Here is a 5564-nt window from a genome sequence, read left to right on the forward strand (position 1 = left end):
ATGGAGTACACCGGTGAACACATCGTTCACAACACCTACAGGTTGCGAGCCTGCTAGTGTTCCACTGGACTGTCTAGAAGAGTCCGTGGTCGTCATCTATACTCCGCTAGATGACTGGATCAACAACAACAACATCGAGGCCTCTCATCATTTTATCACACATCACCTATTACATCTACCCATGTTTTACCCCAACATTTTCGTAGATATAAAATACATATACAGTTTAAATCATTGAAAACATGTATAACAACGTCCATCTAGCATAGATAGCAAGTATTCAGATAATATGCACACATAGCACGTAATTTATATAAAATACTTCATATCTATGTGTAAGTTGAAGGTAACTATGCACTCACCGGAAAAGGTGGTGATTCCGAACTCAGACAACGCTTCGCTTCTTAAAAAGAATTTTTCTTCGACGAAACCTAGTATTATTACCACTAGAGTTTAGTTTATTATTCGTCGAGACTAATTAATAGTCTAGCTATTATTATTATTATATAAGCGTCAAAAAAATACTTATATAACCCATAATAATAGCCCAAGTATTTATTATAAGTTCCTAATAACGTTACTATAATTAAATAAAAGTTATATTAAAAATAGCGTAGGCGTAGCTCACTTACAGCGGGTTTTATAGAAAACCGGGCTTTGCTTGGAGCAGCGTTCCCGAGCCGAAAAGCTCTTCTTCTCAGAGCCTTCGAGCACTCCGGGGCTTCCGCCTCGTGCTAGGGAGGTTCCCTAGGCTTTTCGGGGGATTTCGGGGCTAGAGAGAGGTTCTAGAGAGAGAGAGAGAGTAAAGAGAAGAAAGAATGGGAAAGGTGTGAAGAAAATGAGGGTGGGAGAGGTGGTATTTATAGGGTGAAATGTGGCTGAACTTGGTGCCACATGTCACCATCTGGTGGCAAGCCTTGGGGAGAAAGCAATGCCAAGATTGTGCCACATCACCCATTTTCGCACAGCACACTTCCGACTTCTAAAATCCGTAACTTTCACATACGACCTCCGTTTTTGACGTTCTTTATATCCACGCGTAGGTAATAATAAGATCTACAACTTTCATTTTGACACCGTCAGCTAATTCTCGACCGATCTTAAATTTAACAGTACAAGGGGATTATACTGTTAAACGTCTGCGTAAAATTAATAACTTCTACATACGGACTCTGTTTTTGTCTGTCTTTTTACCGTTGATTTCCTATTAATGAGATCTTCAACTCTCATTTATGTTGCGTAAGCCAAAAACCGCTCGAACTAAAATTCGAGTTTCAGGCCGTGCACTGCTAAGCCGAATCTTAGAAAAATCATAACTTCTTCATACGAAGTCAGATTTGGGCGTTCTTTTTATCGATGTTCTTAGTTTAATATATTCTACGACTTTTGTTTATATTGCTAAGGCTAAAAAGTCTTCTATCGTAAATTCACTATTTACGTCTCCCGGTGTCGTGCCGGTTTTGTCGTAAAACTTTGGCGGGCCATAACTTCTTCGTTATAGCTCGGATTTCGGCATTCTTTATACGCACGGAAACCTTGAGACATATTCTACAACTTTATGTAGAGATATCGGGATTATCTCACACTTTAATTTTGACGCTCATTTTTATTATTTATTAATTATACATTTATAATTAAATAATAAACACATAAACACACATAATTCACATAATACTCAAATATTTCATATTTATTACTTCAAAAAGAGTTACAATAGTTGACTTAGACTATTATATTGACAAAAATGCTTAGCCCTGAAAACCCGGGCGTTACATCCACTTCATTCTCAGTCAAAGTTTCTATAGTCAATTGGCTAGGAAATTCAAAACCCTGCAACAAGCATATCAAGATAGGGTCAAAGACTTCATCCATCGCGAAAGGACACGAGCAGAATCGATCGATCGATTTGTCGGGAATAAAGGAGACGAGAAAAAAGGGTTTTCAAAGAAAACCTAAATTAATGAGGTCAAGGATACAGTCACCATTAAGATGCCATGTAGTCTTCTTTAACCGGGAATATAAGGGTCACCGGATGATAAGGACTAAATTGTTCGGTTTATCCAATTTATTGGGATTTTTCATTTAAAAAAAAATTAAGACTTTTTTAAAACTATTGCCAAAATATAGGGACTTTACTGTAGTTATCCCATTAAAAATGAGATGTCTTGTCTAAGATATTTTGAAGTTGTAGTAGCCTAAAATGTTTTATTTGTTGTGAATTTTGTGTAACACTCTAAAAATTCAAGCCAATTTAAATTTTTCAAAAACAACCCAATTTCGTTAAGTCATTACAAAAAGGTTTTCAATACAATTATTATCAGAGTCTTCCCAAAACCATATCCTAAAACGTAAACATGAGCAGCAGTACGATCACACTTTCGCCTTGCCACGGTCTCCTGAAGTACCTGAAAAACATTAAACCACAACTGTAAGCCTGAAAGCTTAGTGAGATACCCCCAAAATACCAACCACATATACCACGCATAACATATCATAACCGAACAGAACAGCCATGCACTTCGGGTCTACTGTGTGACTGGTCCGCCGCACCGGGCCTTCAATCCACCTGGTCCACCCTCCGAGTCTAGCCAGATCCCTCGAGTCTGCAGTGTGGTTGGTCCGCCCGCACCGGGCCTTCACACCACATGGTCCACTCTCTGAGTCTACAGTATGACTGGTTCGCCCGCATCGGGCCTTCAGTCGGCCTGGTCCACTCTCCGAGCCTCGACACGTCTGGTCCACCCTCGTGGGGCCTACAGCCTATCCGGACCGCTTGTTGGGCCTTCGGGATAACCGGTCCGCCCTGGGTATGTTGGCCTACAGCACAAAGCAAGACCCGCCTCAACCCAATCCAGTCCAACAACCATGTGCACATAAACATATAACATATGACATATAACCATTCACAACTAATCAACCGATCTAACAGATCACATAGCATAGCAACATCCTAACCATGATACCGACCTAACCGGTCACTAACATATACCATCCTACATACCAGGATATCAACATAGCAAAGCAATAACATATCACGACTACTATCCGGATTACAATCTGAATAAGGGTCGGTCTTGGTGCCTTAGACCCTATCGATATAGTGAGGATAACTCACCTCGCAACTGCTGACTGAAAAGATAAGATCACGTTGCTCCAACCTCCGACACGAACTCCACCACTGATAATACCAAAAGATGGAACCCAATAAATACCAATAATTACCAAAATACCCTTGGAAGTCAACTGGTCAACTCTTGGTCAAAGTCAAAGTCCTCAGTCAAAGTCAAACTTCCTTACTAACCCTACTCGCCGAGTCCCACGAACTCTGAGCCACTTCATGCTCAACTCATCGAGTCGTCCCTTGACTCACCGATTCACAGCTCAACCAGGAAAGGTTAGGACCTCACGATCAGACTCGTCGAGTCCAAGGCTATCTTCAACCAACTCACCGAGTTGTTCTTCCAACTCGTCGAGTTGCTGCCTATCTTCAAGCAACTCGCCGAGTACACCCATGTGACTCGCCGAGTACCACTAGCTCTTAACCCATACAAAGGCTTTCCAAGCCATGCAGGGTCTCAAATCCCTAGATTTACTCTTCTACAAGCCATCCATCATGTAAAGTGGCAAACTTTACGTGAATCCAAAGAGATCTAAGCATAAAACACTCTTGGGCTAGGGTTTGGGACAAGAAGGCTTCACTAACAACTCTTGGGCATGAACTTTATGGCTTCCTGGACCACTACAATCCTAGATCTGAGGTAGCAACCTCTATCTTACACCAAACTCGAGATGGACCTCATTTATGCTCCAAAAACCCCTCAATTGATAAATCTAGATGCACAAAAGCTCAAGAACAGATCTCTTACCTCCAATGCAAGCTCCTACTGGAGAATGAACCAAATCTATGCAAAGCCCCTTGCTCCAAATCTTCTTACTCTTCAATTCCCCTCCAAGATTTCCTCCTCCAAGGATCTAATTACTTACAAAGGAAAGCTCACACGAATCTAGGGCCTCTGGAACTCAAAGGGAAGGTAAAGAGGCTTGGGAGAGGGTATTATGTTCATTATATAGGGCTCAACCCCCGGGATTAGGGTTTTCTCCATACAACACCAACTCGCCGAGTCCACCCATGCGACTCGCCGAGTTGGTCACTTATCACGTGACCTGAAACGCGACTCGAATCGTCGAGTCTATCCATAGACTCGTCGAGTCGACCTTCTTATTTAAACTTTTAGCCCTTCCACTTTACTTCTGAATTCCGGGATGTTACAATTCTCCCCCACTTAAATTAGGATTCATCCTCGAAGCCTGCGATAACACAACTTTAGAAACTATTCTCGCAATGCACCACCTGGCATTAACCAAACTAGGTTCCTCAAAACACTACCATCGAAACCCGAAACCCAACTCTTCCCCTTCGGTGTCCTGACCATCGCCTAAAGCCGGCCACTGACTTCATCCTTTGATAACCACACTTATCAACCGAGTACCACTCCATGGTACTTCACTCATTCCAGATCACCATAATCACTTGACTCTTACGAGCTAGATATAACCTTGAACCACCGGGATCCCGACCCGGTACCGCACTGCTATCATTTTCCTCGTCAGACATATCCTTCACCAAATTCACTACTGAGACTTAACCTGATCCCTTTCTGAGTCCAACTCTATCCCTTCCATGCTGACAGGATGACACATCCTTCAGCTTTAGAGCAACTCACATGAGTTCTTCTCTGCCATGACATACACGTGCTGAACTAGCTCTAGCATTCTCAGGTTGGGAAAACCCGACACACTGACGACACCTCCAAACATCCCCCCATGATGAATTACCGCTACATGCATAATTTTCTTGTTCACACCAAACTGGGAATCCAAGGCTCCATCCTTGCACCCCTTCTGAGCCTCTTTGGCTCTACACCCTCGGAACTCCTTCCGTGACCTCCGCATACATCCAACCCGGATGTGATTCCATACCACCGGCGCAAACACACTGCTCAATAACCATGATTGGAACACCTCAATCATACCTACGCGCTACTGCTTTCGCTTCCGTGAACTTACACTCCCTCTCGGAGATACATACCTTTCCCTTTCCTTATCCAAGGAAATATACTTGGCCGCCTTGTCACTATAATAAGTGCCACGGTGGTCGCCCAACGCTATACCATTCCCTTATAGCATAACCGCTATCCCATGCACCACACATGCTATGAATCTACTCGCAAGGACTCTCGAGTCCATGCACTACCCTCCACTAATCATGATCAATACCCGGGGCCAGACCTTCTGATGCTATCACATTGCAATATACTCATCCCATATCCTCATACAAATCTATCAACACATGCAGAGTCTTCAGCATGACTGGACCGCCTTACCGGGCCTTCAGCCAATCTGGACCACTCTCAGAACCTTCAGCATGTCTGGACCGCCCTCTAGGGCCTTCAGCATGTCTGGACCGTCCCCGAGCCTTCGGCCTGATTGGTACGCTCACCGGCCTTCAATCTATCCGGACCGCTCGACTAGCATTTATCATCCCGAACTATCCCTTTGGAAAA

Source organism: Lactuca saligna, chromosome 5 (genome assembly GCF_052625555.1).
Source record: "Lactuca saligna cultivar CGN05327 chromosome 5, ASM5262555v1, whole genome shotgun sequence".
Classification (NCBI taxonomy): domain Eukaryota; kingdom Viridiplantae; phylum Streptophyta; class Magnoliopsida; order Asterales; family Asteraceae; genus Lactuca; species Lactuca saligna.